Below are 12,351 nucleotides of genomic sequence, written 5' to 3'. Positions count from 1 at the left end.
TACTTTTATTAGCTGGAACTCTTCTGGTCATGTGAACTCGTGGGCGTTGTGTGCATACAGAAATGAACAGAGTTATAGCACGGAGAAAACCAAGGTGGGGTTCTGGCTTCCAGAAAGTTAGATTCCAGGGCTCAATTATGTCATCAGGGTCTGGCTTTCCTCTCTCCAGCTTAGGGTTCTGCTGCTTGCTTCAGTCTCTTCTCTGAGGATTCTCTATTCATTATCTCTGGTTAGCAGCACCGTTTAGCTTCAAGACAATAGGGAAGAGAACACGCTCTCCTCTCCAGAATAAGTAGAAAAACAAACTTCACTGCACCCGCTTGACTGTGAGTAGGTCACACGTTCACCCCTGACCTCAGTGGGTGAGGTAATACGATGCACTGAGTGGCCCCAACCCAGGTCCACACTTGAGCTAGGGATGGGACTTCACCCAGAGCATACAGATTGAGAGCAGGAAGGATAATTTTCTGAGGGAAAACGCGTATGACTGCTGAAACCTGAGAGAAATTAATCTGGCAGCATGAATAACAACGTACCTTTCCTATAGTTTGAAAACTTAGCTGCCAACAGTTCCGCCCCTCCTTGGGCACACATGACACTAATTCCATCAAAAGTGGAATTTCCCCGCCCCTTGAACCAGGCTGGCCTTGCCCATTAGAAAGTGGCACACACAAGGAGCACTTGTAGCCTGGGGACTAGCCCTTCATGGGCCCGGAAGCTGTGACTTCTGCTTTCTCAGATCCTTGAGCTTCAGGGGTCCTGATGGAAAGAGGGGCCACGTGGAGTCAGAAAACACATGGGGAGAGAATGAGATGCCTCCGCCGATGGCCAGCACTAAGGACCCAGACATGTGACAGAGACCTTCTTGGACCTCAATAGAGTTATCAAATGCATGCAGTCATACTAGTGACTCCAGCCAACACCGCATGGGGAGAACCACCCAGCCAATCAGTCATGAGAAACAGTCAATCACTGTTGCTTTAAGCCACGGCATTTTGGGGTGATTGCTTGTACATCAAAAGGAAACTGATACACTGAGACTTCCCATTTACCTGCACCAGGAAGATTCCAATGAGACAAGGAAGCACAGAGCTTGTCACCTGCTTGAAGGGGTAGGGAAGACTCAAAAGGGGCTTTATCAGTTGCCAGCCCACCAGACTTGCAAGCCCTCTAGCCTCCAGCTCCTCACTCAGGGCTCTTCTCAGCACAGTTCACTGCCGCCCTTGGGAATGTTCCCTGCTATTCAGACAGGCACGTACCGTGGCTAAGCATGAATCAGATTGGACAAAAAGGTGCCCGAGCAATTAAGATTGTGGCAGAGGATAAATCGGAGAGCTAATAAGAAAGAGAAATCATTCAAGAAAAAAAAATTGACTTTCATGTGAGAAACACTGTAAAGCTGATTTGATTATTTATCCCAAATGCAGCAAACTGCTAAAATCAGAAGCCAGTTCATCCTACTTACACCAAAATAAAAAAAAATATGATCAAAGGACAGTCATGAGGCTATAAAGGCCTCTTATCATTTTTCTGTCACTTTATTGATCTTTAATTGTACGAAACTAGCTTTAAGCTGTAGTCATGAATGAGTTAATCAGAATTAGAGATTTGTTTTTTATCTGTTGGCTGCATTCATGTTAAAAATTGCACTGACTGAAAAACAGAAGCCAATTGATTAAATAATTTATAAGTATTTAAAATATATATGTCATGTTTATTTCACTGCCAATAGTATACTTTAAAACTAAGATAATTTAAGGTTTCTAAAATATGATTGTAAACATAGAACATTTTGAATCTTTGCATTTCCATGTATTTAAGTGTTTTGGGGTCAATTAGGAAAAGTTCTTGATGGTTAGAATAAAGCCTCCATTTCTGCTCCAGAAATATACTTAATCTCCGAAAACTACGTATTATAAATACCCAACTTTGAAGATGAAACTCGTTCTAGTTAAGCCGTAAGAAAGGCAGGTCAAGAATGCTTAGGGAGTGAGAAAGGAATCAGAATGGGGCGCACATGGAGGTGAGGTGGGATGGGGCAGAGATAATTATAGTTATTATAGAGTTCTAAAGGAAGAGAGAGAAAAAGTGTACATGACTGCTAGCCTCACAAAATTATGGCACCTTTGTCTTCCTTGCTACAAATTTAATTTTCATTGCAGTGTCATCCAGTCTTATCCTGGATAAAAATGAGAACTAAAATCTTTTCAATAAACTTACTCCTCAACACGTGCCCGTGCAAAGTAAAAAGAAACAACAGCAAAACAAGTTAAGTTAAATTTGAATTATCAAGAATCAAAGAATGACTATATTGAGGTGCTATTAACTTAAAACATTATCCCCATGAGCAAATATTAGGGACACACTTAGGTCACAACAGATTACACATTAAAAAGTATAGGTCCGAAAGTATTCATCGAGTCTTCATACAAGCATGATCTGACGATGGTGTTGATAATAAAATGGAAGCTCTACATGATTATCAGCAAACTACCAATAAATACCACTGCAGAGTTCCAGGCTAGAATTTTTCCCATTTTATCACAAAATAATTTTCAAATTTTCTTGGTACAATCACTAAGTGATTTTTTTTAAAGATGAAGACCTTTTCCATTCCTCTTAACTGGATCACTAAAATTTAGCAATTATGACATTTTAGTAGCCAGATGAAGTGTATAAACTTAGAGGTAATGTTTGTGGATTGCTAAATATTATCTTCACCCTTTACATCGCTCATACTCTGTGTATATACACTAGGGATTTTTCTCTCCATATATGGATATATAGGTAGAGAAAAATCCCTAGAGTCGGAGCAGAATCTAGTCTATTCGGGTTGGTAAATTTTTTAAATGCCATTGCAAAGACTACACAACAATACATAATCGTAAAAATATTTTTGGCCCAGTAGTGTTGTTATTAACATGCCATTTTCTTTAACTTAGAGTTACGCAAAAATTACAGAAAACTCTTTGCTGTATCATGTCATATTAACCACATAGTGTCATACAGTTAAGAAAAAGAAAGAAATTAAAATGAATGCCATTTGCGATAAGAAAAATCTTTCAACAGCTACTGTTCTCTGCTGCTAATATCAGAGTATTGTCAAAAAACTGACCCATGCCTGGTAAATTTAAGCTTTAGTGAAGAATTCTAACTTCAAGTTAGTGAGTGACATCCCTTTACATATAAAAAAGTTGCATTCTTAAAATAGACAGCATCATTACTTTTAAAATTATTAAAATAATATGGCTAATGCAAACAATTACTTATGATAAGAAGGAAATTAACTATAAAATCAGTAGCTTTATACCAAATGACCTCGGCAATTTTCATAGATCTAACAGTAGGAAAAAAAAATGAGAACATACAAATCCATTAAGAAAATAATTAAACTATGAAAAGAGAAAAACAAGTATAGAATCCATCTTATTTCTGACTAAAGCAGCACTGTTATGAAATTAAATAATCACCATTTGGCAACCATTGTAGTGGCAATTGATTTCAAAAGAGTCATTAGCAGATGCTAAAACTAGTGGGTAAAAGTAAGTCTGATGAGTTACAAGAAATTGATGTTCCTTACTCCCAAATTACCTCCCATAATTTATTTATTACAGTGAAAAAACATACAACTTTACGTGGGGAAAATGGGCAGACACCACTATGACGAAGCGATCAAAGTCAGTATCGCTGGTTTAATCTAATGTGACGGACGCACAGGGAACACAACATACTTTTGCAATATTCCTGCCGAAGATGCATAGCCTGAATCCGAGCATGTGCTGTGTCCCATAAATAGTGTAAGGACAGGCTACAAAATGACTGGCCTGTATTCTCCAAAATTGTCAGTTATGAAAGCAAAGACAGACTGAGAAGTGTTCAGGCTAAAGCAGACCAAGAAGACAGAACAACAGGGGCCCATGTGTGAGCCAGGATTCTCTTTTGCTATGAAGGATATTATTGGGGCAATCGGCAACATTTGGATAGCGCCTGCAAATCAGATCATGATATCAACAGTAATTTTTTTATTCTGGTAATTACATTTCGGTTAGGAAGAGAATGTTTTTGCTTTTAGGAAATACCTACTGAAATATTTATGAATAAAGAGGCATCGTGTCTACTGCTTACTTTCAGAAACAGTAAAGAAAAATACACAAGGGAGAGAAGATTAAACTCCGGTGTGTATGCATGTAACATATCTGAGGAAAAAAGAGCAATCGAGCAAAACAAAGGTAGCCAATGTTATCATGGGAATCTGGAAAATTCTTTTCAACATTCTTGCAACTTTCCTACAAGTCCGAAATTATGTCAAAGAAGTTGAAAGAAGCTGAAAGCATGACTCCATCATTTCTCTCAAGCATTATCATTTGTTAAAATCATCGTAGATGTATTTTCAGTTAAAAGTCCACACATTTTTTGCTAAACCCTGTTTAACTGAAGATTAATAAGGAAGATAGTTCTTATTCTCTGCCTAATATTGCAAATGTGTAGCATGGTTTACTGTTTGTAAGCAACAAGCAGTTTTTATATGTGCACAGTGGCAATTTAGCTAGAATATAAAAAGGACAACATTAGCAATCTATATGCGGTAAACATATTTCAAAGGGCAAAATATATACACGTAATAGTATTTTTATTGATTTAATTTCAATGGATAAGTGGGAGAAGAATCTTTCACTGCCCTGAAATTATGGTGCAATTTGATTTATAAATGAACAATAGCAACAACAGTAACAGAATTCCTGTTTTATGAACAAAGTTGCATTCAGAGACCTGGTAACAGTATAAACAAAAGGAAAGATCTTCATCACTGCTCCTAAGGAACTTTCCAATTGATGTAGTAATATGGAAGGTTTTGTTCCTGGGATTTTTATTATCTTATGATGTCCAATTTACTGATTCTTTCCAGCCTTCCCCATTTCTGAGAGCTTCCAATGAACTAAAAGTTTGATCATTCAGACAATTGTTAGAACTGCTTGTAAGCAGAATTAGTATGCTCTGAATGCTGCTCCGTAGTCTTTTGATTCAGAATAAAATTGTGCTAGCTTTAGTGCTTATAATTTTAGAGGAAACAGAAGCATTTATAAAGTTCTTTTCTGACTCTTCGCTAAAGTCTTTGCTATGGATCATTTTTATGTTACTGTGATTAACACAGCATAAAGGAATGATAAAATGTCAGTGGAATGAAAAGCAGTTTTATTTGTGAGTATGATGCTAAGCAATCCACACAACTGCTGAAGAGGACTGTGGAGGACTTTTCTGCAAAGAGAAGTTTCATTCAAATGGCAGTGAAGAGCCCTATCAACTGTGAGGCTTGAGAAGAAAATCCAGTTAATGTTATCACTGTGCTTTGATTTTGGGTAAAGAGGGTAAGAATAGCGAAAACACACATGGATTTCATGCTACTTTTTACAAAGTTCAGTAAGAGATTGTTGAATTATGACGCCCCTATATTTCAAAGCCTGTCTGCTGCTATAGCCGACTGACAAGTGAAAGAAGAATCTAAGAGTCCTGCAGGGCCCCAGCGCTGGGCAGTGACTGCTCTTTGTCACGCTAGTCTCCGATCGTCTGGCCAGCTGCAAGCTACTGAATAAAAGTTAGTGGGATACGCGGACGTCAGAGAAGACTGGGAGCGCCCTAGGCAACATCTGCAACGTTTAGACAGATTTTGTATGGAAGGTGCAGGGAGGTGCCAACAGCATGGATTAGCATTTATTTCAAGTTCAGATGTTGCGACTTAACCAGATCTCTGTGCATGTTTGTGAGCACCAACAAGATGGCTCACTCGTTCCAAGTACTTCCATGTGATTACACGGATTACCTCATTTGTTTATCCTCACCGCAAGATGAGAAAAATGAAGCAAGATTTCACTTGCCTTCATTTACATAGCCAGTCAGTCCCTAAGCACCTGCCACCACACAGAAGTATGTCCCTAACCTGCCCACACCACGTGGAGCCTGGCCTCCTAACTGGGCACTTCCTAACCTTCCTGCCACTTGCCTTCCGTCCTTTTTGCCTGTTTATGTCTTTGAGTCACCCAGTCATGCAGAAATTTAATGTCACTTTTCTAGCCCTGGTCTCCTGGTTCCTTGCCCAACCTAATTTACACGCAGCTTGAGACAGCTTGGGAGAATCTTTCTGACCCAGCTTGGTGCGTGGGGTCCCTGGACCATCTTCACAGCCAGCGCTCTGCCGGGCTTGCCGGGGCCTGTGACTGTCATTACCACTCTTTTCCATTTCGTGAAATTGGGTAACTAGGCCATTTACTTGTGGAAAGACCATCTGCAGTGTGATATCTTTTAACTAAAACTTTTCCTTGCAAGGACTTATGCATTGTGGTTGGCTGTTCAAAGAGAATTGGTATCATGCTAAGTAAAGACTGACCATTCATTCATTCAAAAAATATATATTGTGCACCTACTGTTACCTATGAGATGTCCTATTTGAGATGCTGCAGATATAGCAGTAACTAACACAGGCAAAGCCCCTGCCTTTTTCTAGGAGGAACAGTGGTAGATGGACAGACAGATAAATGGATGGATGGATGGATAGACACGGGAGGAGAGAGAGAGATGAACAGATTTCAGGTGTGATGGACCAGTCTAAAGAGAATTAAAGCAGGCTAAAGATAACAGGAAATATCAGGGAAAGAGTTGCTTTTTGTGCAGTGAAGTCAGGAAGGCCTGTCTGATAAGGCAACATTTAATCAGAGATCTGAAGGAAGCAGAGGGGAAACACACACAGACATTTGGGAGAGCAGTACGCACAGGCCGAGGGCACACCAGATGCAAAGACCACTGCTGAGAGATTTGACTTTAAATTAAATATCTTGTTAAAGATTTCACAGTCAAGCAGGTTCTCCCTACTAACAGCTAGGAACGGCGTGGGTACCACAGGCATCACCTTCCTGCTCCATGGTCACGTGGCTGGCCCCACAGCTTGATAAAGCACACCACCAGCAGATTATAGACAGCTTCCTCCATACGCCCAACATCAGAGGAGAAACTTGGAGAAACTTTATGCGAAGCACGTTTCATTCAGGATAGAAAAAGAAACAAAAAACCTCAAAAATAAATTCCAATTCACTTCATTGCCTCTCAGGTGACTGTGGTTGAGAGCGCATGCCCACCAGAGGTCAGCCTAACCACACGCACGGACTGTGGATCCTCAAGGTAAATGGCCTTGACTTTTTACAAAATACTATTTTAGTGAAACTGTGACTTAAATAAATCTCTCCTTTCCTTCTTGTTTTCCAAAAACCTAATTGAAATGTTAAGGCTTGGAAACCACTGTGCTGTTTTTGTTACTGTAGTTAGTTCTTGGTGATAAATTCCATCACCCACCTTGGTTTGCCTGGGACTCAGGGACTCCTCAGGACACTGGACGTTGGACTTTCAGTGCTAGAATCAGGAAAGCCCTGGGCAAACTGGGATGAGGTGGGCACCCCACAGTTGTGCCTCCTAAACATTTGTGCTAAGCAAAACCTTTTTTGTTTTTGTTTTTTTGTTTTTTTTTGGAAGTCTGGGCTGGGCAACACAAGAGTTCTGATTAGCAGGTCTAGGAAGTTGAATTTTAAATCAGCTTCTTGGTAGTTTGGCTACAAGTAGACTTTGCTTTCAGAAATACTGATTTTGAGATTTTGTATTTAAATTCTCTGGAAAGGGGGGCACACAATGTTAGCTTAAGAATATAAACACAGTGATTGAGCAGAACAACATATTATTATGACCTAATTTTTATCTCCTCCCTCCAAAAAAATTGCTTTTACTCTGCAATAAATAATTTACCCTCTATTACATTGATTTATATATAAAGATAAGTATTTTTGGTCAACCCATCAGAAATTTTTTAAAAATAGCAATTTAGAGTTGATAACACTGCCTACATTAACATCATAATAGTGATTATTTATTGATGGCTTACTAGATGTTGGCAGGGTGTTAGTCATGTTTACATCTTTTTTCATTTAATCCTTAAAATAAAGGTATGAAATAGATACGATGTTTTACACTTTTCAGATGGGGATACTGTAGCTCAGAAATGTTCAATAAGTTTCTTGCACCAAACAGCTAGACCTGGCATCCAAGCACAGGTCTATGACTGAAAAGCCCACTTTCTTTTTTTCTCTAAAACAACCATGCCATCTTCAAACTTCAACTTTTTAATTCTTTCCAGAATGTCTTTCTCTAAGCACTGGTGGAGAAATTAAAGAGGCCAGATTTATCACTCACAAGGCGATTCTCTGAAATATTTTTCTCTCTCAGCAATAATTAACAGACACCAAATACAGATTCTGTACTGCTGAGCACAGGCCAAAGGTACGGAACCTCCAGACCCTAAACTTGCTCATTTACTAGTTTGCATTGACATCAAGTCGGGTGCTGTCTCCTTTGAGACTTCAGCCTTGAAGTTAAATGACCTCATTATTGGGCCCACAAAGAAAGTGCTGGGCCTGACTTCCTGAGCTGAGTGAGAGCTAAGCCAGTGGTGAGTCATCACGTAGACCCTTGTCTAGTTGGGATGGGCCCACCGGCTGAAGTCTTGTGTTACCAGCAGGGGGTGGAAACCAGGTGGGACATGCCAGTGGGCTCCTCCCTGGATTTTGTCCCTCACATTCCCCCACCCCCACCATGATACCGTTTATTCCTTTTGGGGGTCACAGTTCTCCTTGCTCCCTGCTTCTCATTTCACTGCCGTCCTGAGTCTGACTTTCATTTACAGTTCATCCACAAATTTGGGGCTCTCCTCCGCCTGCTCCCGCACCTGGAAATTTACCTCCGTCTTGTCCAGTTATGCTATGACTGGGAGAGGCCACACCTGCTGCACAGTATATGTATATGCCTCCTTGTTATGGAAATCTGGACAAGTGCTGTGTTATCTTTTCGAAGCACATGTGACCTCTGCAGCTACACTGAGACACTTCTTCAGAATTTCAGAGAAGAGCTAACGAAGTAATAAATACGTTGCAACCCCATCTCCATGAGCCTCCCATTTTTAAGCTGAAAGGCACGCAGAAGCTACAGGCCTGTCACCTGCATGTCCTTCCTTCCTTGCTGTGCAACCCTTCACTTCTCCCTGTGGTTGTTGCCCTCGTTAGCCGGACTAGGGGGTGAGATGCAGTCCCCACTCCCCTTCACCCTCTGCGAACCAGCCCGCTGAATGAGCAGGGATTCACTGCTGATTGCCTCTGTTCACAGAGTACCTATTCTTTGAGATCTTCCAATAGGAAAGGGCAGGAACTTGACAGACCATTCTAGGATCCAGTGGAAGAGTCCGGTGAGCACTGCAGTGGGGCGAGTCCACGTGCTACATCAGTGCTACTCAAAGTGTAACCCACAAACCTCTGGGGCTCCTAAAATCATTTCCAATTTTTTCACATGAAAATACCAAGGCATATTTGCCCTTTTCTCGCTTTATTCCTTTATAATAGTTTTCCAGAGAGCTTGTGACATGCGACATCACAATAGATCGACTGAATGCAGAAGCAGCCGTGGGAATCTAGCACCATTTTCTATCAAGCTATTCATTAGGAAGATTTCAAAAAATTCAAACAATGCCGCTCCTCTCACTAAATTTTTTGCTTTGGCAAATAGAGTTGTTTTTCGTAGAAAATATGTTGTTTATGTTAACTTGCAACTGGGTTTATTAGTGCTGTTGCTTCTAAATAAGTTAATAAGTAAAAATTTTTAACTCTCAGTTTTACTTTCTAATGCTGTAAATATCGATGGATACAGCGCACAGAAACACAGGATCTTTGGGGACTAAAAGACCATGAGACCAAGGCTGTTGGGTGATGAGAACTGGTGCTGTGCAGCCCAGGCAGGGACCACAGTGCAGCGACAAGTTTAGGGCAGAGCTGCCAAGTGGGCACCTGAGCAGGGACCTAGGGAGGGCCTAGTGCTTTGCAAACAGATCCAACACCGAGCAAGCTGGCCCCGGAGAGAGCAAGACTAATGCCAGGGGCACAGCGGTTTGGTCTCGGCTAGGTAGAATCACAGTTACCAGAATCAACAGATCATGTCAGGGCTGAATGAGCAACAAGCTGTAACTGTTGCTTTGAATGGAACCTTATGAGCTGTGAGCGAACAAAGAGAACAGCAAAAGGAGGGGCTGGGAATCCCAGGCATTTCCCTCAGGACCATCAAATGACAAGAAACCAACTGCTGCACCGACTAAGGATGCAGTCAGTACTGTCATCCCGTGGCCAGTCAACACTGTCACCTAATCATTAGAAAAACCAGGATTGTCCTGTTAGGACAATCTATACCCTCTTTTGGATAATGTCAGAAACCTTATTTTTAAACTCCATGCTTTAACCAAGCGAAAAAAAAAATCGCCAGGATTGTTTTCATTATTAAGAGATTAATACTTTCCTATCACATACAATCATAATACACTCCCTCTGGTTCTTCCACCAAAAAAATCTCAGCTATGAACCACTGGAAATTTGACAATAAAGATTTGGGGAAAGGGTTGGAGAATAAACAGACTAAAATCCTCTTTTAATGCCTTGATAACCATTAGACAGTCTAGGTATCAGTAGGCGCAATGTCAAGCTGTCGTAAATACCATTTCAGTTCTCTTATACCCGGCTATTGTCTTTTTTCTCCAATGAGCCTGTATGTGATGTTTTTATGAATCAGTCACGTCAACTGAAGTCTACATATCTGTCATCTCAGCAAGTGCATCACGTGCCCCAAACTAGCCCCCCGAGGGTCACCAACACAACCTGTTGAGAAGCCCGTGGAAATCTATGCTTTGCCCACAATCCACCCTCCCGGCTAATTCCAGCCCTGTCCATCGTCTTAGAGCTATTCTGCACTTCTTTTTAAATTGTAGGTAACTGATAGATATGTAAATTCTATCTTGTCTGGTAAAGATTTGTGAAGTTTTGACATGTGTTTTGAACCAGTTATAACATCTGCCTGGTTCCCTCCCACACAAGTAAAATGCTGGTAACTGGGGAAATGACATATGATTGAGCAACACACTTCTCAAAATTTAAGTGTGTTTTCATGAACTCGAGGGAAAAATCCATTTGTATACCAAAGGCAACGACACTAAAATGCTCTAGCAATTACAGAGTTTGAGAATACTTCTAAATTAATCCCAAAGGATCTTGCCTCAGGATCATTCTCTAAGTTTCAACTTAAAAACAAGGCATTATTCAATGCAAAGGTTTGAAAAGCTAATCATCTTCTTAAGTATTAATTTATCAAACATTAAGTTAAAAATTTTAGCATTTATTTAACAGAACAATGTAAGTGAGTGGCAGAATTAGACATTCACTGGCCTGCATTCAAGACTGACTTGTTTATTTACTTAGTTACTTTGCCCACACTCTCCTTTTGAGGAAAAAAAAACAATAATAATTTTCAATATTAACTTCTCCAGAAGGGAATCTGGATCCATTGCTTTCTTATTCATCTTTTGTCTCTAAAAAAACCAAAACTCTAGTCGTGGAGGCAGAGTGGCACAGGGACAAGGGAGTGTGGAAAAACAACATGCAAAAAAAGGACCTATTTTTATTAATTTAAACTGTTGCACTCCTTAGAAAAAAAATTGTTGGCCATGAAATCAACCAATTTATCAGTTGGCCATCGAGAAAAGCACAACATACATAGCACAGACTGTAACATACACTGTTTTCATATGTCATAAAATATATATTCAGAGGTTTTTTTCATTTCTCTTTTTCTTTTTTTTCCTTTTGGAAAGATGGCTATGGTTAGAAATCCAATAACACAGAAGTCCTCTAAGGTTTAATTTTACAACTGCTCTCAAAAAGCATAGCCAAAGGAAATCTGGCCATGCACTGAACCAGATTTTATAAATGCTATGTTTTATCCTATTATTGTTTGTGATCGTAAGCATTTTAAAAACAGGTGAAAATGATTAAGTGCCCTTCAACCTGGTATCACCTAAAGATTAAAACTGAGATAAAGATGAGTTGTTGGCAGTCATCCCTAGAACAAAAAGCTTTGTCTTAGGGGCCCAAAGTCTTCTGAGATACTTTCAGCAAATTGCTTCACGCGGGACTCCCATTCATAGCAACCTCTTGTCTTGTTTTCACAGCAAAACGGGCTAAGGCACATTTTCCATAACTAGAAGTCTGAATCTTGCTTTATTTTGCTTCAGCTTAGTCTATTATATATATAACATTATATATATTTCTTCAATGCTTTTTATAAAGCTTTGATAAATTTTATCTAAATAGATGGATAGTTTTATATATATAACACACACACACACACACACACACACAAATGAATGCCCATACTGAGAGTTATAATGTCTATCTCAGATAAAAGCTGCCTGTATCTTATACCAAAAAATATTTCTATTTGGATATA

The 12,351-nt window shown here is 39.9% G+C and overlaps 1 protein-coding gene across 5 annotated transcripts in view; it reads right to left on the bottom strand.

Moving 5' to 3' along the window:
• Positions 1 to 12,351, bottom strand: part of GPM6A (glycoprotein M6A) — a 246,881-nt gene that overhangs the window by 230,251 nt on the left and 4,279 nt on the right. The window lies entirely within an intron of this gene.

This window comes from Vicugna pacos, chromosome 26, assembly GCF_048564905.1.
Source record: "Vicugna pacos chromosome 26, VicPac4, whole genome shotgun sequence".
Lineage (NCBI taxonomy): Eukaryota > Metazoa > Chordata > Mammalia > Artiodactyla > Camelidae > Vicugna > Vicugna pacos.
The sequence above is the reverse complement of the archived record's forward strand: the minus strand, read 5'-3'. Positions and strand labels throughout refer to the sequence as shown.